Source organism: Hyla sarda, chromosome 3 (assembly GCF_029499605.1).
Source record: "Hyla sarda isolate aHylSar1 chromosome 3, aHylSar1.hap1, whole genome shotgun sequence".
In the NCBI taxonomy this organism is placed as follows: domain Eukaryota; kingdom Metazoa; phylum Chordata; class Amphibia; order Anura; family Hylidae; genus Hyla; species Hyla sarda.
Genome location: NC_079191.1, coordinates 435830777 through 435853866, shown reverse-complemented (window position 1 = coordinate 435853866; position 23090 = coordinate 435830777). Strand labels below are relative to the sequence as shown.

Below are 23090 nucleotides of genomic sequence, written 5' to 3'. Positions count from 1 at the left end.
CATTTCTATCTATCTATCTCATATCTATCTATCTATCTCATATCTATCTATCTATCTCATTTCTATCTATCTATCTCATATCTATCTATCTCATATCAAATCTGTGGTGTCCCGGTACTGTACGTGTACTGTACCTTGTGTAATAAGTCCCCAAAGTCAGAGTTCCTCGGTACGGATAGGATGCTCTTAGTGGGATAACCCCTTGTCGCCTCTTCCTTCTTTAATGTTATGTATATATTTTATATATTGTATAGTGTAAATGTTGCTGCGAGGACCTTAGGTCACATGATTAATAATTATATTGTTCTGCTAAGGTTAAGGACCTTCCAGGTCATGTGCTCATATCCCTCCTTTTAGTCACTTTGTATGCTTGAGAAAGGCTGCACAGCCGAAACGTTGCATCTGTATTTCTTGATGGGTTAAAGCTACACACTTTTCTTTTACTTTAACCTGAGTGCGGCAACCGCTTAGTTTTTTTTATCTATATTTGGGGACCAGTGACCAAGGTCTGTTATTGGCTGCTTGCACCGGTAATTTCATTATTTTGGTGTGCTGCACTCCACTCTTTCTTCTCTACCTGTGGTCTGGAGAGCCTGCACCCGAGGATTTTTATCAGTAGCTCCACCAAATACTTTTTCTCATTCACCTGGGGACATCGACCGGATTCTCAGCTCCATTAATGAGGATGCCTCCTTTTTATATACCCCTTCAATGGTCGACCTGCAACGTCAGTATGAAAATGATACCAAATTATACTCTCTGTAACTCTACATTTAACTTTTAACTGCGTTGAGTGAATACAACCGTGCACAGCGCATTCCAAGAGGCCTTATTTATTTATTTTATTTTATTTATTTATATAGCGCCTACAGATTCCGCAGCGCTTACAATTATGGGGTACAAACAAAGACAAGTATCAGACATAATATTACACAATAACTATTCAAACAAGAGGTGTGGGGATATGTTGTGGATATGTTGAGGATATGTTGGGGATATGTTGGGGATATGTTGGGGATATGTTGAGGATATGTTGGGGATATGTTGGGGATATGTTGAGGATATGTTGGGGATATGTTGGGGATATGTTGGGGATATGTTGGGGATATGTTGGGGATATGTTGGGGATATGTTGGGGGATATGTTGGGGGATATGTTGGGGATATGTTGGGGATATGTTGGGGATATGTTGGGGATATGTTGGGGATATGTTGGGGATATGTTGGGGATATGTTGGGGATATGTTGGGGATATGTTGGGGGTATGTTGGGGATATGTTGGGGATATGTTGGGGATATGTTGGGGATATGTTGTGGATATGTTGGGGATATGTTGGGGATATGTTGAGGATATGTTGAGGATATGTTGGGGATATGTTGGGGATATGTTGAGGATATGTTGGGGATATGTTGAGGATATGTTGGGGATATGTTGGGGATATGTTGGGGATATGTTGAGGATATGTTGGGGATATGTTGGGGATATGTTGGGGATATGTTGGGGATATGTTGAGGATATGTTGAGGATATGTTGGGGATATGTTGAGGATATGTTGAGGCCAATTAGAGACTGTTATAGGCCTGTCTGAAGAGATGTGCTTTCAGGCCACGTTTGAAACTATCACTCTCAACCTAAAGACAACTCATATGCACAGGATCCAGAATAGCGCACAAGGTTTGAGTTAAATCTCTAACAAAGTAGCAGAGAGGTGAATGGGCCGGCACCGCTGCAGCTTGCTGGCAACGAGACAATAACTCTATGCTGACCTCTGTGAACCACACCTGGTCCTGGAGCTTGGGGTGCAAGTGCAAAATCCACAAGGCAAATGTGAGTACAGTGACCCCCCGACCTACAATGGCCCAGACATACGATAATTTCAACATGCGATGGCCTCTCAGAGGCAGCATCAACATACGATGCTTTTGTATGTCGGGGCCATCGCATAAACGGCTATCCGGCAGCGCAGACTGCTTCAGCTGCCGCTGGATAGCCGTTTACGGTGCCCCCCCTGTGCTGATGATCACTTACCTGTTCTCGGGGCTCCGGCGCGTCCTCTTCGGGATCCCCTGCATAGTTGGCGCTCTCCATCGTCGTCATCATGTCGCTGCGCACGCAGTCCCGTCATCCAATAGGAGCGGCGTGCGTAGCGACATGATGGCAGCAACGGAGAGCGCGGATGCCAGGGAAGCAGAGGCCTTGCCGGAGCGTCGGGGACACCCCGGGGACGCGGCGACAGCGATAGAGGGCGACATCCCGGGTAGCGGTGACGAGCGGTGACGGTCCGGAGCGGCAGGGACAGGTGAGTACAACTTCCTCTAACAGTGGTCTACACCCTACGGACCTCCAGATGTTGCAAAACTACAACACCCAGCATGCCCGGACAGCCGTTGGCTGTGTTGTAGTTTTGCAATATCTGGAGGTCCGCAGGTTGTAGACCACTGTCCGATACTTTACATTGCACGGATCCCTCAAAAAACGATGGTTTCAACAAACGATGGTCCATTTGGAACGGATTACCATCGTATGTTGAGGGACCACTGTATCGAAGAGATAATAAGACAACTGCACTCACCATCCAGTGATCAAGGTACTTTACTGTAGTCCGTTAGGTGTACAGAGTTCAATGGTAGCAGGCATGTGAGGAGCGGAGGCAGAGGTGATTACGGGACAGAACTGTTTCGCACGATAATCGTGCTTCCACTAGCCGACAACTTTAGGTGTTTCGCACGATAATCGTGCTTCCACTAGCCGACACCTTTAGGTGTCGGCTAGTGGAAGCACGATTATCGTGCGAAACAGTTCTGTCCCGTAATCACCTCTGCCTCTGCTCCTCACATGCCTGCTACCATTGAACTCTGTACACCTAACGGACTACAGTAAAGCACCTTGATCACTGGATGGTGAGTGCAGTTGTCTTATTTTCTCTTCGATACTCAAATCTCTAACAAATACTCATTGGATTTAATTTGGTTGAACATTGAATTTTTGCAAAAAGGATATTTCTTCCACCCAATCTCGTATTACTACTATTGACGAATCTTTGAAACTGGCCAGTTCCCAAGAGGACTATGATAAATTGGTACAAAAACAACTATTGTGCCTCCAGAAATTTAGAAGTGAACTTGAGAATACGAAACCCCACAAGTGGCTCAGAGACACTAATGATTATGCCTCCAACCGTGTCTTTACGTGGAATCAACTTTCCTCTACTCAGAAACGACCGCGTAAATTTAAGGACTCCAATGTGGACTCAAATGCTATGACAAACATGAATGTAGAACCTCTAGTAATGTTGAACCTGAAAATGATAACCGTGTTTTTTAAGGTATTGTAACACCTTCCCCCGACTCCTATCCACCAGACGCGGGGGCCGCTGCCATAGACGGTCCTGGAAAGACAAGGGCCCAAAGGGAACAGAAAATAACTCTGAGATAGAACAACCTAATATGGTAAATATCTCTTCCACAAATTTGTCTGTATCTCAACACACATTGTTATTTGAAGTCTTATCGTTTTGTCCATTTTCATCTAAAGATTGGTTCCAAGTGGAGCTGGATCTATGCCAGTTCTTCAGGCTTTTACGTCTGAAGATCTGGTTTGATACTCATCCTCCCCCAGCTGGAACATTTTCACCTATTGATGTAACTCCCTCAGATTTTTTTGTTTTTTCTGATTTTGATCTTAACATTCCAAGTCATTTTAATCCTAGTATTACATCTTGTGCTTGTGACATCTATTGCCAACTTGTACAGCGTGATATACAACAACTAAAATCCGCAGAAACTCATCTGAGACACCCTAACCATACATATTCTGAAATTGAGGCCTTGAACAGTCTTGTCAATGTCCACGATCTTGTGGTGAAGTCGGCAGACAAAGGCGGCGGGAGCGTGGTCATGGATAGAGAAAAATACATACAGGAGGCATTACGCCAATTACAAGATACAACCACATATCAAAATTTGCAATGTGACCCTACTAAAGAGATTAATTTAAAGATTAAAGATATTTTGGATAAAGCGTTAGAACATAATTTGATTGATAAAACCCTTCATGATTATCTATATGTATCTTTTCCTGTTATACCTTTTTTATATTTGTTGCCCAAAATCCATAAGTCTCTGGAAAACCCCCGGCCGACCGATCGTGTCAGGTCGGGGGTCGGCTACCAGTCACTTATAAATTTTTGTTGACCAAATTCTTAGACCCCATGCAACCAAAACTAGATTGCACCTATGCGATACATCTGAATTTCTCCAGAAAATTTCCCTAATCACAGTCCCTCCAGATGCCATCATTGCAACCATGTTGTAAGCCTGTACACCTCCATCCCACGTGAAAGAGGTGTACAGGCTGTGATGGATTCCATTTCTCTGGATTTTTCATCTACTAAGGTTGATTTTATTATTTTTCTTCTGAAATTGATTTTGTACAATAATTACTTTTTATTTAATGATTCACTTTTTCTGCAGAACTCTGGCACCGCCATGGGCACGAACATGGCGCCCACGTATGCAAACGTGTACATGGTGGTGCTAGAGGACAACTATGTATATGCGCCCCACCACTCCAGCCATGTGCTGGGGTGTTGGTGCTATATTGATGATGTTTTTTTTAATTTGGACTGGCCCTGAGGTTGATCTTATTTTGTTCCATCAGTATTTAAACTCGGTAGACCCCAATATACAATTCACCTTGACATCATCACATTCCACAGAACATTTTTTGGACACAAATGTGACTATCATGGAACACAAACTTGTAACGAGTCTGTTTGTTAAACCTACAGACTGTAACTCAGTGTTACACTATAGTAGCTGTCATCCCAGGCCATCAGCCTGGAAGAGCAGATTGGACCATCTCTTACTAAGATGGCAGATCATTTTCTAAAACGTGGTTATCCTAAGAAGCTGTTAGAGGAATGCAAATCCAAAACCTTATGTATGGAAAGAGACACACTTATTCGCAAATCCACAAATAGATCTCAGATTGCTCGTATTCCGTTTGTCTCTACCTTTGGGGAACATTCAGGACAGATAGCTAATATACTAAATAAGCTCTGGGATTTGCTTAAAACTAGCTTCCCTAAAATTAATGAATTTTGCTCTAGACCGCTACTGTCCTAGCGCAGAAAGGCCAATCTCAAGGATAGATTGGTAACGTCGGATGTGTAGTTGAAAACCAAATGTACTTGACAATGGCAAACAAGGGGTCTTTTCCATGTAGACAATGCATTAATTGCAGTCACATGATTAAGGGCTCCTGTTTCTCACATCCTCAAACTGTGAAGATTTATCATCTTAAACACTATTTGACTTGTTTTTCCAATTTTGTTGTCTATGTTCTGATCTGCCCATGTGGTCTCCTATATGTAGGGGAGACCACATGGGATTTCAAAACGAGATTCAACCAACATTGTTATACTATTAGAAAATGCTGCATGGACCTTCCGGTATCTAAACATTTTACTGAACCAAACATAGTGAAAAAGATTTGAAATTTATGTTAATAGATCATATTCCACCATTGAGACGGGGGGGGGGGGGGGGGGGAGGGGGGGGGGAAAGGGTGAGCATTCTCAAACGTAGAGAACTAAGATGGATCTTTGACCTTCAGTCCCTGCGACCTAAGGGACTGAATGTAGATTTTACAGTAACACCCCAAATATACAATGCTTGAGTATTATCCGTAAATTTCCATTTTTCAATTTGGTTATCGAGGTGACTAAATATACTAATTCTGTTATTTGTTTCCTTTTTCCTAGGACGGCAAGTGGGCTGGCGGTTCGGATTCTCACCGTACTCGATGTAACATGTAGTTGATGTAACTGTATAAATATTTTTCTAGAGGGGTGTCTCCCAATCAGATGATGACAACACATGTATTTTTAATTGATCCCAAAATATATTTTTTTCAATAGATGGATATGGTGCCTTCCTTTTTCTTTTTTTACACTAGGACCCTGTTCACATTTCTTAAACCAAAAAAGTGATTTTTGTCTTTATCTTGCTTTTCACTCATTGTTTGGAGGTAATTTCTTTCACAAAATATTGTTATATTTTTATATCTTTGATACATTTTTCCCTGTAGCTATAGAGATTATACACTTGATTTATACACATTAGTGTTCAATTTCACTTCTCTCACTCCCCCCCCCCATTCTTTTTATTTATCCACTTTTTTTTTCTTCTTCTTTCATTATTGTTTTGCTCCCTTTTTTTATGTTCCCGATTTTTCCTTTTTATTTGAGTTGAGGTGGAATTATATCCCCAAACTGGTCAGTTATTGGGTTCCCATGAATGTTTATTTGTGCAAGTGGGGACAACCTAATTGAAGCCTCAGGTTGGTGGTTGCCGTCGGTGCTTGACATGCATCCTCTTGGTCACCAGTTCATCAGATGGGTGCGACTGATGCCCGCACTAGTCTGAACAGCTACCTAACAATTGGCTAGAGTATTACCTGGTATGGTTGGACTTGTGATTGAATTCTCCTGGGAACCCACAAAAATGGGACCAAAAAATGATTTTATTAAGTAACCTTTCTATAAGTAACCTTCCTATCATAAGACAGTCGAGCTATGTTTGTCCCCCCCCCCCTTTTTTTTAAATACTTTTCATTATTTTATACCTTTATTTATTTATTTTTCTTTTTTGGATATTCAATATAAGTATTTTCCATTATTTTAACAACTATTTATTTTTTTTCATTCTATTTAGTTTTTTCCCCCCTTTTTCCTATCACTTGTTTTTCACAATATACATTTCCCTTTTTTTTAACATACCGTATATACTCGAGTATAAGCTGACCCAAGTATAAGCCGAGACCCCTAATTTCAACCCAAAATCCCAGGAAAAGTTATTTACTCGAGTATAAGCCTAGGGTGGGAAATACATCATCCCCCCCTGTCATCATCCAGACCCGTAATTAACATCCTCATCATCATCACCGCCTGTCATCATCCAGATCCTCATCATCATCACCTGTCATCATCCCCTTGTCATCATCCCACACCCCCCCTTCATCATCCCCTTGTCATCATCCCCACCCCCCTTCATCATCCCCTTGTAATCATCCCACACCCCCCCTTCATCATCCCCTTGTCATCATCCCCACCCCCCTTCATCATCCCCTTGTCATCATCCCCACCCCCCTTCATCATCCCACACCCCCCCTTCATCATCCTCTTGTCATCATCCCACATCCCCCCTTCATCATCCTCTTGTCATCATCCGCCCTCAGTGGTCTTCAACCTGCGGACCTCCAGAGGTTTCAAAACTACAACTCCCAGCAAGCCCGGGCAGCCATCGGCGTTGCCTTGACGATGACGCAGAAGTACTTTGGCAATGAACGTACCTCTGCATCGTTGTCAAGGCAACGTGACTATTCTGGGGCCGGGCCCGAAGCACTTAGAAGAGGCCTCCCCGGTGAAGATAGCAGCCCGGAATCACTATCCCACCGGACCACCTCCTCTCCGGACAGTCCTGCAGCACCGGACCAGCGCAGAGCGGAGGCGAGTACTGTACAGAACTAAAGGGGGTGAGAGGGGGCTGGATGATGTCGAAGGCCGCAGTGGTCTTCAACCTGCGGACCTCCGGAGGTTTCAAAACTACAACTCCCAGCAAACCCGGACAGCCGATGGCTGCCCGGGCTTGCTGGGAGTTGTAGTTTTGAAACCTCTGGAGGTCCGCAGGTTGAAGACCACTGCGGGTGGAGAGTTCACTCGAGTATAAGCCGAGGGGGGTGTTTTCAGCACGAAAAATCGTGCTGAAAAACTCGGCTTATACTCGAGTATATACGGTATATAGATTAGACTATGTGGTTTATACCTCTTTGTAATCTGATTCACACATCACCTAGTCACCTCATGTGTACCTATCCATACTAGATGATGTGCAGACTTCCAGCACTTTGCTGGTATTAGTTATGCAGTCTGCCCTTGTTTAGTATGGCGTCCTTTGACTCATTCCCTTGTGATGCGCATGCGCCGCTTGACGGCGCCGATCCTGCACATGTGACATTTTCTTTCCCTCTGATTGGTTGACTCCCCTCTTACTGCGCAGCCTCAGTAGCATACACGCTATCTCTGCGTTCTTTATCCATTTTTAAAATATGTACAGGTGAGCGCTCCGCCGTGACCTCTGCCCTCCAGGTGATTGATTTCTTATACTCTATGTAATCAGACAATTCCTTGTTTTTACAAGTTGATTTTAACATCACTGCAATATTGTAACTGTATAACCTTGACAATCATGTATTGTCCCTATATCTTGCACTTCGTAATGTATGCACTTTATCATTAGTGTAATTAATTAAAGTTTTATATTTATAGATTTTTACACTGTATGTCAATTGTTGTAATTGGATACTATATATATATATATATATATATATATATATATATATATATATATCACTCATTTTAGTGACTTTGTATGCTTTAGAAAGGCTGCACAGGCAGTCGAAACATTGAATCTGCATTTCTTGATGGATTAAAGCTACCCACTTTTTTCACTTTAACCTGAGTGCTTCAACCGCTTTGTTTGTTTTTTTATCTATCTATCTATCTATCTATCTATCTCATATCTATCTATCTCATATCTATCTATCTCATATCTATCTATCTCATATCTATCTATCTATCTCATATCTATCTATCTCATATCTATCTATCTCATATCTATCTATCTCATATCTATCTATCTCATATCTATCTCATATCTATCTATCTCATATCTATCTCATATCTATCTATCTCTCTTATATCTATCTCATGTATCTATCTATCTCATATCTCTCATATCTATCTATCTCTCTTATATCTATCTCATGTATCTATCTATCTCATATCTATTTATCTCATATCTATCTATCTCTCTTATATCTATCTCATATCTATCTATTTCATATCTCTATATCTCATACAGTTGGGACCAAAAGTTTGGGCACCCCAGGTAAAAATTTGTATTAATGTGCATATAGAAGCCAAAAGAAAGATGGAAAAATCCCCAAAAGGCATCAAATTACAGATTAGACATTCTTATAATATGTCAACAAAAGTTAGATTTTATTTCCATCATTTACACTTTCGAAATAACAGAAAACAATAAAATGGCGTCTGCAAAAGTTTGGGCACCCTGCAGAATTTATAGCATGCACTGCCCCCTTTGCAAAGCTGAGACCTGCCAGTGTCATGGATTGTTCTCAATCATCATCTGGGAAGACCGGGTGATGTCAATCTCAAAGGTTTTAAATGCCCAGACTCATCTGACCTTGCCCCAACAATCAGCACCATGGGTTCTTCTAAGCAGTTGTCTAGAAATCTGAAACTGAAAAAAGTTAAAGGGTAGCTCCCACCATCATGATTTTTTTTTTCTGTCCATGCCTATTGCACTTCTATCCCTAACACCCTCCCTGCCTTTATTTATTTTTTTTACTATTTTTAAAATGGCATTTAGTCTGCCTGGTATTGTGCTCACTACCAGGCAGACTTCCCCAGCAGGCACCACGTCACTGATGCCTGCTGGGGGGGACTTCCGCCCTTAGTTCTCCCAACAGGGTGCCTCCAGCTGTTTCACCACTACAACTCCCAGCATGCCCTGACATCTATTGGCTGTCAGGGCATGCTGGGAGTTGTAGTGGTATAACAACTGGAGGCACCCAGGACAGGAGTTTCATGGGGGAAGGAGTGAGCCAGGAGCCGATGCGGGAGGGACGGGTGCGGGGGAGACTCTTCCTGCCGCTCGGTAAGTAAACCCAAACAACCCCCATCCCCCCCCCCCCCGTACCTTGCAGCAGCGCCCCCCATCCTCCCCCGTACCTTGCAGCAGCGCCCCCATCCCGCTCGTACCTTGCAGCAGCGCCCCGCACCTTGCAGCAGCTCCCCCCACCCCCCCCGTACCTTGGAGCAGCACTTCCCGCACCTTGCTGTAGCAGCCAACCCCCCGCGCCGCCCGCACCTTGCAGCAGGGCCGTCGGCGAGTGCGGGAAGCCGATGCGGAGCCCTGGCTGTTACTGCGCCTGCGCAAAATTTCGACTGATGCCCTGCCGGAATCAGTCGGAATTTTGCAGTGACGTCACTCCGCACTGCATTCGGCCACTAGGAGGGCGCCCCCTAGTGGCCGAATTTCAAATTGCTTTTAAAATGTTTTAAAAGCATTTTTTTTAATAAAAGTATATTAGAGATATGTTGTAGTACTTGAGTACTACAACATATCAAAAATAATTTTTCATGACAGTGCCCATTTAACGCTCACAAAGCTGGAGAAGGATATAAGAAGATAGCAAAACATTTTCAGATGTCAATATCCTCTGGAATGTAATTAAGAAATGGTCATCAGGAACAGTGGAAGTCAAAGCAAGATCTGGAAGACCAAGAAAAATATCAGACAGAACAGCTCGCAGGATTGTGAGAAAAACAATTCAAAACCCACGTTTGACTGCACAATCCCTCCAGAAAGATCTGGCAGACACTGGAGTTGTGGTTACACTATTCCACTACAAAGAGATACTTGTACAAATATGGTCTTCATGGAAGAGTCATCAGAAGAAAACCTCTTCTACGTCCTCACCACAAAAATCAGCGTTTGAACTTTGCAAATGAACATATAGACAAGCCTGATGCACTTTGGAAACAAGTTCTGTGGACCGATGAGGTTAAAATTTAACTTTTTGGCTGGAATGAGCAAAGGTACGTGTGGAGAAGAAGGGGATCAGAATTTAATGAAAAGAACCTCTGTCCAACTGTTAAGCAAGGAAAAATGGATTCAATAAAATTTCAGCAAAATTTGGATGCTAACTTGATGCCATCTGTGAAAAAGCTGAAGTTAAAGAGAGGATGGCTTCTACAAATGGATAATGATCTTAAACACACCTCGAAATCCACTGGGGATTACATCAAGAGGCGTAAGCTGAAGGTTTTGCTATGGCCTTCACAATCTCCTGACCTCAACATAATTGAAAATCTATGGATAGACCTTAAAATAGCAGTGCGTGACAGACAGCCCAGAAATCTCAAAGAACTGGAAGACTTTTGTAAGGAAGAATGGGCAAAGATACCTCAAACAAGAATTGAAAGACTCTTGTCTGGCTACAAAAAGTGTTTACAAGCTGTGATACTTGCCAAAGGGGGCAGTACAAGATATTAACTCTGCAGGGTGCCCATACTTTTGCAGATGCCATTTTTTTGCTTTCTGTTATTATGAAAGTGTAAATGATGGAAATAAAATGTAACTTTTATTGACATATTATAAGAATGTCTAATCTGTAATTTGATGCCTTTTGGAGATTTTTCCATTTTTCCTTGGCTTCTTTATGCACATTAATACAAATTTTTACCTGGGGTGCCCAAACTTTTGATCCCCACTGTATCTATCTATCTATCACCTTTCTCTCCCTGTGATTCTGCTTCTCATATAAAATCCTTCTTTCTGGAGATAAACAAGTTGTTGCAGTGAATGGAGACTCAGAATCAATACCTGGTTATGAGTGTAATGTGAACATGAGCAGATATTGTCCTCCGGGGACAGATAGAGAGGACCTGAGAGAACCTGAGGACATGTCTGTGTATTGCAGTTATATATATATATAATGTACGGAATGTTCCGGAGCTTCTCTATGCTGCTTTTATTCTTTAGCTTGTAGAATTATCTCTGGGGGTTTTGTTCACTAAATGAAAAGTTTGTATTTAACTGAGGAGAAATCAACTTACATGATGTCCCCTGGATCTAATAGCTGGAGTAATTCCTGTGACTGGAAAAGCTGGGTAACAGCCAGATATATTCTTGTATATAGGAGCAGTATTATAGTAGTTATATTCTTGTATATAGGAGCAGTATTATAGTAGTTATAATCTTGTATATAGGAGCAGTATTATAGTAGTTATATTCTTGTATATAGGGGGCAGTATTATAGTAGTTATATTCTTGTATATAGGAGCAGTATTATAGTAGTTATATTCTTGTATATAGAAGCAGTATTATAGTAGTTATATTCTTGTATATAGGAGGCAGTATTATAGTAGTTATATTCTTGTATATAGGAGGCAGTATTATAGTAGTTATATTCTTGTATATAGGAGCAGTATTATAGTAGTTATATTCTTGTATATAGGAGTAGTATTATAGTAGTTATATTCTTGTATATAGGAGGCAGTATTATAGTAGTTATATTCTTGTATATAGGAGCAGTATTATAGTAGTTATATTCTTGTATATAGGAGCAGTATTATAGTAGTTATATTCTTGTATATAGGAGCAGTAATATAGTAGTTATATTCTTGTATATAGGATCAGTATTATAGTAGTTATATTCTTGTATATATGAGCAGTATTATAGTAGTTATATTCTTGTATATAGGAGCAGTATTAGAGTAGTTATATTCTTGTATATAGGAGCAGTATTGTAGTAGTTATATTCTTGTATATAGGAGCAGTATTATAGTAGTTATATTCTTGTATATAGGAGCAGTATTATAGTAGTAATATTCTTGTATATAGGAGCAGTATTATAGTAGTTATATTCTTGTATATAGGAGGCAGTATTATAGTAGTTATATTCTTGTATATAGGAGCAGTATTGTAGTAGTTATATTCTTGTGTATAGGAGCAGTATTATAGTAGTGATATTCTTGTATATAGGAGTAGTATTATAGTAGTTATATTCTTGTATATAGGAGCAGTATTATAGTAGATATATTCTTGTATATAGGAGGCAGTATTATAATAGTTATATTCTTGTATATAGGAGCAATATTATAGTAGTTATATTCTTGTATATAGGAGGCAGCATTATAGTAGTTATATTCTTGTATATAGGAGCAGTAGTATAGTAGTTATATTCTTGTGTATAGGAGCAGTATTATAGTAGTTATATTCTTGTATATAGGGAGCAGTATTATAGTAGCTATATTCTTGTATATAGGGAGCAGTATTATAGTAGCTATATTCTTGTCTATAGGAGGCAGTATTATAGTAGTTATATTCTTGTCTATAGGAGCAGTATTATAGTAGTTATATTCTTGTCTATAGGAGCAGTATTATAGTAGTTATATTCTTGTATATAGGAGAAGTATTATAGTAGTTATATTCTTGTATATAGGAGCAGTATTATAGTAGTTATATTCTTGTATATAGGAGGCAGTATTATAGTAGTTATATTCTTGTATATAGGAGCAGTATTATAGTAGTTATATTCTTGTATATAGGGAGCAGTATTATAGTAGTTATATTCTTGTCTATAGGAGGCAGTATTATAGTAGTTATATTCTTGTCTATAGGAGCAGTATTATAGTAGTTATATTCTTGTATATAGGAGCAGTATTAGAGTAGTTATATTCTTGTATATAGGAGCAGTATTATAGTAGTTATATTCTTGTATATAGGAGCAGTATTATAGTAGTTATATTCTTGTATATAGGGAGCAGTATTATAGTAGTTATATTCTTGTATATAGGAGGCAGTATTATAGTAGTTATATTCTTGTCTATAGGAGCATTATTATAGTAGTTATATTCTTGTCTATAGGAGCAGTATTATAGTAGTTATATTCTTGTCTATAGGAGCAGTATTATAGTAGTTATATTCTTGTCTATAGGAGCAGTATTATAGTAGTTATATTCTATATTCATAGTGGCCATCATTTTTTTTTTCTTTTTAGAAAAGTTAAATATTTTTGTGAATTCCCGTCCTTTATCCTCCGACCTATTGGAGCGGATTTGTTTTTCATTATATGCCATGTTTTTCCAGGGAGGTTAAACAGCCATAAATCCATTACGGGTGATTGCCAGCTCACTGAATGCTACAATGTGCTATTTTACAGCACTTAGTAAATATTAGCATTAATGAATAGGTCTGAAGGTTCTTACGTATCCGCACTGCGCTGCAAAGGTAAACTTCAGCCCTGCATAATACATTCTAATGGACCAGCCTGAGTGCACTTACCCAAAGGTTAAGGTTCTGCATTGAGTGGGAATTAACAGTTCCTTGCACTGTTGACATTAATTGCGGGAGACAATCGCCCTCAGCGAAGCCACTGAAAGCCTCAATAACTGAGATCTGCTCCCAAATAATATGTGCCGAAAAACACGGTCCGGCTTAAAAGGGCAAATATTCATATGTTTGGGTTTTAAATGTAGAATTTTAGAAGACAAATTAGTAATTTCTTAAAGGGATCCCACCATCAGTGACTTTATAAGTGTTACATTGCATTACATAAATCGTTTCTGAGCCATTCCAGTCAAAACTATGTGGAGCATTTACTAAGCCACATCTGTAGCTTAACGTATATACTCGAGTATAAGCCGAGTTTTTCAGCACGATTTTTCGTGCTGAAAACGCCCCCCTCGGCTTATACTTGAGTGAACTCTCCGCCTGTCAATCCCTTTCAGTGGTCTTCAACCTGCAGACCTCCAGATGTTGCAAAACTACAACTCCCAGCATGCCCGGACAGCCGATGGCTTTCCGGGCATGCTGGGAGTTGTAGCTTTGAAACGTTTGGAGGTCCGTAGGTTGAAGACCACTGCGGCCTTCGTCATCATCCAGACCCCCCCCCCCCCTTTAGTTTTCTACTCACCTCCCCTCGGTGGGAAGGAAGGGTGAGCTGGTCCGGGTCATCTATGCTGCAGGGACCGTCCGGGTTAGTCGTTCCGGGCTGTTCCTCTTCACCGGGAGGCCTTCTTCTCCGCTCCGGGCCGGCCCCAGCCTAATGGCGTTGCCTTGACGACGGCGCACAGGGACGTCCGTGCGCGGCAGACGTCCCTGCGCATCACCGTGTCTGTGCGTCACCGTCAACGCAACGTCACTAGTCCGGGCCCGGAGCAGAGAAGAGGGCCTCCCGGTGAAGATGAACAGCCCGGAACGACTAACCCTCCCCACCGGACGGTCCCTGCAGCATAGATGGCCTGGACCAGCTCACCCTTCCTTCCCACCGAGGGGAGGTGAGTAGAAAACTAAAGGGGGATCTGGATGATGACGAAGGCCGCAGTGGTCTTCAACCTGCAGACCTCCAGATGTTTCTAAATTACAACTCCCAGCATGCCCGGACAGCCGATGGCTGTCCGGGCAGGCTGGGAGTTGTAGTTTTGCAACATCTGGAGGTCCACAGGTTGAAGAAGGGATTGACAGGCGGTGATGATGAAGGGGGGTAATGATGACGGGGTTAAAATGACGGGGTGATGATGACGGGGGTGATGATGACAGGGTGATGATGACGGAGTGATGATGACGGAGTGATGATGACGGGGTGATAATGACGGGGTGATAATGACAGGGTGATGATGATGGGGGTGATGATGACGGGGTGATAATGACGGGGTGATAATGACAGGGTGATGATGACGGGCGGTGATGATGACGGGCGGTGATGATGACGGGGTGATGATGACGGGCGGTGATGATGACGGGCGGTGATGATGACGGGGGGTGATGATGACGGGGGGTGATGATGACGGGGGGTGATGATGACGGGCGGTGATGATGACGGGGTGATGATGACGGGGTGATGATGACGGGGGTGATGATGACGGGGGTGATGATGACGGGGGGTGATGATGACGGGGGGTGATGATGACGGGGGGTGATGATGACGGGGGGTGATGATGACGGGGGGTGATGATGACGGGGGGTGATGATGACGGGGGGTGATGATGACGGGGGGTGATGATGACGGGGGGTGATGATGACGGGGGGTGATGATGACGGGGGGTGATGATGACGGGGGGTGATGATGACGGGGGTGATGATGACGGGGGGGATGATGACGGGGGTGATGATGACGGGGGTGATGATGACGGGGGTGATGATGACGGGGGTGATGATGACGGGGGTGATGATGACGGGGGGGATGATGATGGGGGGGATGATGACGGGGTGATGATGACAGGGTGATGATGACATGGGGGATGATGACAGGGTGATAATGACAGGGTGTTAATGACGGTGGTCTGGATGATGACGGGGGTGTTAATGATGGGGGTCTGGATGATGACAGGGGGGATGATGTATTTCCCACCCTAGGCTTATAGTCGAGTCAATAACTTTTCCTGGGTTTTTGGGGTGAAATAAGGGGTCTCGGCTTATATTCGGGTCGGCTTATACTCGAGTATATAATGTATTTGCTCGAAAGTAAAATAATTTTTTCTTGTGCAAAAAAATGTACGAACACACAGCTTGCACCAAAGGGGAGGGAAGAAGGGGTTGTTGTTTTGCATGAAGGGGGATGGGCATGCGGCCTGCACTCCTAACATGCAATTTAGGATCCGATTTGCGCCTTCAGAAGTTGCAGATAACTACACCAGTTAAAGGGTTAGTCCGCCGCATCTTATCCCCTATCCATAGGAAAGGGGATAAAATGTCTAATTGCGGGTGTCTCCCCACGGCACCCCCGTCATCCGATGCAGGGTGTGAACTCCGCTCCTTGCTGGATGACTGGCGACTATAGCCGACATAGACATGAATGGAGGGGGCGTGGCAGGACGTCACGAACACGGAGGCTCCTTTCTACCATTTTCCGGACACTGCCGCTGCCGGCTCGGAGATTGTGGTGGTCCCCAGCGGCAGGACCCCCGTGGTTAGACATCTTATCCCCTATCCTTTGGATAGGGAGATAAGATTTCCGGCAGGGTACCCCTTTAAAGGAGTAGTCCAGTGGTGATTCAGTGGTGAGCAACTTATCCCCTATCCTAAGGATAGGGGATAAGTTGCAGATCGCGGGGGGTCCGACCGCTGGGGCCCCCTGCGATCTCCTGTACGGAGCCCCGACAGCCCACGGGAAGGGGGCGTGTCGACCTCCGCACGAGGCGGCGGCTGACACGCCCCCTCAATACAACTCTATGGCAGAGCCGAAGCGCTGCGTTCGGCAATCTCCGGCTCTGCCATAGAGATGTATTGAGGGGGCGTGTCGGCCGCCGCCTCGTGCGGGGGTCGACACCCGCTATCTCGGCGGAGAGCCGGGGCCCCGTACAGAGAGATCGCAGGGGGCCCCAGCGGTCGGACCCCCCGCGATCTCAAACTTATCCCCTATCCTTAGGATAGGGGATAAGTTTTTCACCACTGGACTACTCCTTTAACCCAAGCAGCCAAAGAGCCTCTAGATTTACTCCGAAACTTAGAGTAAATCCCTCAAACTGAAAATGAGCGGAGCTTCATATAAGTGCAGTTTCCCCCATAGTTGTGACTTTTAAGGACTTCTTCACGCTACTGTAAACAAAGAGGGACTCTATGCGGGATGTCCGTGTACCGGTACTTCAGAGGTCAAAATTATTTTTTTAAATCAACCGGTGCCAGAAAGTTAAACAGATTTGTAAATTACTTCTATTTAACCCCTTAACGACGAACGCCGTAAATGTACGTCCTGGTGAGGTGGTACTTAACACACCAGGACGTACATTTACATCCTAAGCATTACCGCGGGCATCGGAGCGATGCCCGGATCATGTGCGGCAGGTCCCGGCTGTTGATTGCAGCCAGGGACCCTCCGGTAATGGCGGACACCCGCGATCCAGCGGATGTCCGCCATTAACCCCCCAGATGCCGTGATCAATACAGTTCACGGCATATGCAGCATCGCGGTCACTAAAATGGATGATCGGATCGCCCGCAGCGCTGCCGCGGTGATCCGATCATCCTGCACGGCAGACGGAGGTCCCCTCACCTGCCTCCGCTGTCTTCCGGGAGTCTTCTGCTCTGATCTGCCTTCCCCCAGACCAGAGCAGAAGATGACCGATAACCCTGATCAGTGCTGTGTCCTATACATAGCACTGAACAGTATTAGCAATCGAGTGATTGCTATAAATAGTCCCCTATGGGGACTATTAAAGTGTAATAATAAAAGTAAAAGTAAAAAAAATTTGAAAAACCCCCTCCCCCAATAAAAACGTAAATTGTCCCATTTTCCCGATTTCACCCCCAAAAAGTGTTAAAAAAAATATTTTACATACATATTTGGTATCGCCGCGTGCGTAAAGTATCTGAATTATTAAAATAAAATGTTAATAAAATGTTAATACGGTTCACCGTACGGTGAACGGCGTGAACGTAAAAATTTTAAAAAAAAGTCCAAAATAGATGCTTTTTTATAACATTTTATTCCCCCAAAAAATTTATAAAAAATGGATTAAAAGTTCTATATGAGCAAATATGGTAACAATAAAAAGTACAGATCACGGCGCAAAAAATTTGCCGTCATACCGCCGCTTATACGGAAAAATGAAAAAGTTATAGGTCTTCAAAATAGGGGGATCTTAAACGTACTAATTTGGTTAAAAATTTGCGATTTTTTTTAAAGTGCAACAGTAATAGAAAAGTGTATAATAATGGGTATCATTTTAATCGTATTGACCCAGAGAATAAAGAACACATGTCATTTTTACCATAAATTGTACAGCGTGAAAACAAAACCTTCCAAAATTAGCTAAATTGCGGTTTTTGTGGAAATTGTGTAGTTCTTTCCAGTCTGACCACAGTGCTCTCAAGGGGTTAATCATCTTAATCCATCCAGTACTTATCAGCTGCTGAATGCTCCAGAGGAAGTTGAGTGGTTCCTTCCAGTCTGACCACAGTGCTCTCCGCTGCCACCTCTGTCCATGTGCTTTCTTAATTCTATATAAATATATACTTTTTAAATAAAAATTCCCCAAACAATCTCCCACTATTTTTTGTCGTACACGTTGTCTAACCCCTTCACCTAGCTGGCTGTCCTGCTAAATCTAACACAGACTGGCTGCACACTGACAACTGGCTATGGTTTTTGCTCTATTTTTGGTATACTTCAGTTTTCAGTCCACTCACAAAACCGGATATAGGGCAAAAATGAGTCGGGCGGAGTCACTGTTTGACTCCGGTTGGTTCATTCAAATAATGAGAAGGTAGCCGGGTGCGGCTGGGGTACGGGAGTGCCCAGTTTTCCTGTCCCCCAGCAAGATCTGGTCACCGTATGAACAAAACGTGGTGTGAACCCACCCTTAAAGAGAGCAGCAGTAAGGAAGATGTACACAGCATCTCAGAGTGCATGTGTGTGTGAGTCTGTCCCATTGACGTGAATGGGGAAAGTATATAGTCATGCTCTGTGATTTTACAGAGGTCTATCTACAGGGCGGGAGAGGCTGATCTGTGACCAACATCTATTGTGTGTACAGTGATCCCTCAACTTACAATGGCCTCAACATACAATAGTTTCACCATACAATGGTCTTTTCTGGACCATTGTTACTTGAAACCGGACTCAACATACAATGTACGCACAATCCAGATCTGTGAAACGTGTCAATGGCCGGAAGGCTGTATCAGGGCATGCTGGGAGTTGTAGTTAGTAACTAATTGCAACTCCCGATTTTAATAATAATAATAATAATAATTAAAAAAAAAAATCAAAAAGTCACATTAAAACGAAAATGGTACTGTGTTAAAAACTACAGATCGGGGCACAAAAAATGAGACCTCACATGGTTCCGTATAAGGAAAAATATAAAAAGTTATAGGGGTCAGAATAGGAGAAAATTTGCCCCACATAGGTGTATCCTGTGATGTCACGCATACATAATTAATTATGCAAATTACCGTGGATGGTATTTATTTATTTATTTATTTTTTTTGCAAGAAAGGTGGAGACCCGACGCTGTGCTTAAAGGGGTTATCCAGGAAAAAACTTTTTTTTTATATATCAACTGGCTCCAGAAAGTTAAACAGATTTGTAAATTACTTCTATTAAAAAAACTTAATCCTTTCAGTACTTATGAGCTTCTGAAGTTTCGGTTGTTCTTTTCTGTCTAAGTGCTCTCTGATGACAAGTGTCTCGGGAACCGCCCAGTTTAGAAGAGGTTTGCTATGGGAATTTGCTTCTAAACTGGGCGTTTCCCGAGACACGTGTCCTCAGAGAGCACTTAGACAGAAAAGAACAACCTTAACTTCAGAAGCTCATAAGTACTGAAAGGATTAAGATTTTTTAACAGAAGTAATTTACAAATCTGTTTAACTTTCTGGAACTAGTTGATATATAAAAGAAAAGTTTTTTCCTGGAATACCCCTTTAACAGCGATCCTCTGCTACGAGCGCACACACAAGGGATCTTCAAGTCATTAATAAATTGCGCGCGCATGCCCGGCGTATTCACAGACATCGCATACGCTCGCCCTGCTCCCAGAGCTAGGCCCAGATCAGCTGCGATGTCTAGACTGCAAGATTTCAGGAATATTTTATAATATAGGTAGTAAAATGAAAAAATCCAGAGAAAGGGGGAGATTTATTAAGACCTGTCCAGAGGAAAAGTTGCCCATAGCAACCAATCAGATCGCTACTTTCATTTTGCACAGGCCTTGTTAAAAATGAAAGAAGTGATCTGATTGGTTGCTATGGGCCCCCTTGTGACATCATGCCACGCCCCCTCAATGTAAGTCTTTGGGAGGGGGCGAGACAGCCGAATGCTATGTGCACGCTGCAGTGGCCGGCCACGCCCCCTCATGGCAACACACCATGCCCACTCAATGCAAGTCTATGGGAGGGGGCGTGGCAGATGCCACGCCCCCTCCCATAAACTTGCATTGAGCGGGAGTGTTGTGATGTCATGAGGGGGCGTGGTCGAACCCCGCAACATGAGCACAGCATTTCCAAACGCTGGCCAGTGGAGTAACCCTTTAAGGTGGTCATGGTGGAGTGGGTGCCCATTATGGTTCTATGGGCCTGGTGGTCACTTGTTAAAAACTGGCACCCAACAAACATCAATAACTATGTTAGGGAGAAGCATCTTGAGGTCCGATCACCCCTCTATCCAATCTAGTAGGTAAAAAAACAAACAAACAAAAGGTTAGGAAAATAGGCAGCTGCCTAGGGCGCCATTTGGGATAACACTGAGAACCGCACACATATAGAGGTTGAGGTTAAAGGACACTAAAAATGGGGGGGGGGGGTGTGGTGGAATAGACTGGGCCCAGACTGGACCCCCCATTCTGAATCCTGAGACTTCCCCTCCCAGTCACGTAATGCAGCGGCGTAACCCTGCGGTGTGTACAGTTAGCACAGTGTGTACCGTGTTGTGACTTGTAGCGCAGTTCGGTCATGTGACTCCTCAGAACAGACCAGGCTTTCTCTGGGCCGATCCCTGGTCACACATGTTCCCTATCACACGTTATTCCTTCATTAATTTGTTTTGCCATAATTAAAATCTTCTCCATGAAATGTACAGATAAAAAAAGCAACAGACCCGTCCTTCATGTAGCACTTGTAACATTTATGTAATACCCAGTCATGCGGAGAGTAAAGTAAATTATAACTCCGATAACCCGGAGCGAGATGAAAGGCTGGCGCATGGCGCCGCCGAGAGCCGCACGCTTCATTACCGTGTTGGCAAGAAGGTAAAAACACCTGCAGGAGTCAGAGAACCATCAGCCAAATGAATGCAAAAATATACGGAATATATTAGACGTATCTCTGGGATTCTGCCAGTCTGTGTAATGTGCGTCTGATAATGATCACAAGAAACATGTTCTGCCTGCAATACCATGCCCGGACACTGGGTGTGCTGTTCAGCTTCAGCACACTACCACATCTGGTTCTATATCACCACCTAGTGGTAGAAATGTTTAGTGCTATAATTGAACACTAAAGGGGAGATTCATCAAAACTTGTGCAGAAGAAAAGTCGACCAGATGCCCATAGCAACCAATCAGATCGCTTCTTTCATTTTTGAAAAGGCCTCTGAAAAAGAAAAGCAGTGATCTGATTGGTTGTTATGGGCAACTAGTCAACTTTTCCTCTGGACAGAATTTGATGAATCTCCCCTAAATGTATCACAACTACATAAACTACATACTATGGGGGAGATTGTTTTCATTTTTCACAGGGCTTTTCAAAAATGAAAGCAGCGAGCTGATTGGTTGCTATGGGCAACGTTTCCTCTGGACAGGATTTGATAAATCTCCCCCTATAACCTTATTAATTACTTGTATTTACTTGCTGGGAGTTAAAGTTTTGCTGCATCTGGAGGGCCACAGTTTGAGACCACTGTATTAGAAAGATAGATAGATATGAGATAGATAGATAGATATGAGATAGATAGATATGAGATAGATATGAGATAGATAGATAGATATGAGATAGATATGAGATAGATAGATATGAGATAGATATGAGATAGATATGAGATAGATAGATAGATATGAGATAGATAGATAGATAGATAGATAGATATGAGATAGATATGAGATAGATATGAGATAGATAGATATGAGATAGATAGATAGATAGATAGATATGAAATAGATATGAGATAGATATGAGATAGATATGAGATAGATAGATATGAGATAGATATGAGATAGATAGATATGAGATAGATATGAGATAGATAGATAGATAGATAGATATGAGATAGATAGATATGAGATAGATATGAGATAGATAGATATGAAATAGATATGAGATAGATATGAGATAGATATGAGATAGATAGATAGATATGAGAGATAGATAGATATGAGATAGATAGATATCCAGGCAATGTTGAGCTGCACTCCCAATGAAGAGGTGAGTGGGTGCAGGCAGTCCCCATGGCCGGGTCACAGGCACTAAGAGCTATCTAGAAGACAATACAGCAGCACTCCAAACGAAAAGTGAAAAATGGTGGTTTATTCCATCCAACAAGATGCAACGTTTCGGTTGCCCAGTGCGGCCATTTTCAAGCATACGAACACATCATGTGCCATATTTAAATAGGGTAACATATCAATAGTGATTATACAGGTAATTTACATAAAATGACAAAAAAAGTGCCTAAGGGCATAAATAAATGATCATAATATTTCATGTGTATAGCGTATATTATATTACTGATTCATACAAAGTGAATATCGCACAGTATAATTAGTGTAAACAGGAGCAACATACACAATAGATATAAGTGCAATCAGGGGCGCCAAAGTAGGTGTTATTAAGTTCATTTCAGTCGGGGCGGAGCATTCGTACACTCACCAATGACAAACTCGCTCCATACTGTACAGGGGATGGCGTCCCACGTGTATCGGCGCGTCATTCTGGAGGAGATGAATCAGGACCAATCAGACGTGACTGTCGGAGCATCAAAGTGACGGTGCAGTCTCATGTCAC

The 23090-nt window shown here is 42.6% G+C and overlaps 1 protein-coding gene and 1 long non-coding RNA gene across 2 annotated transcripts in view; one reads left to right on the top strand and one right to left on the bottom strand.

Moving 5' to 3' along the window:
- Positions 1-5897, top strand: part of LOC130363146 (uncharacterized) — a 41904-nt gene extending 36007 nt beyond the window's left edge. The window contains exons 2-3 of the long non-coding RNA XR_008891740.1: positions 3326-3449; positions 5765-5897. This is a non-coding gene — a long non-coding RNA (uncharacterized LOC130363146). The remainder of the gene's footprint in view (positions 1-3325; positions 3450-5764) is intronic.
- The window catches only part of ALK (ALK receptor tyrosine kinase), a 1017868-nt gene that overhangs the window by 325241 nt on the left and 669537 nt on the right, over positions 1-23090 (bottom strand). The gene's annotated exons all lie outside the window — the stretch shown is intronic.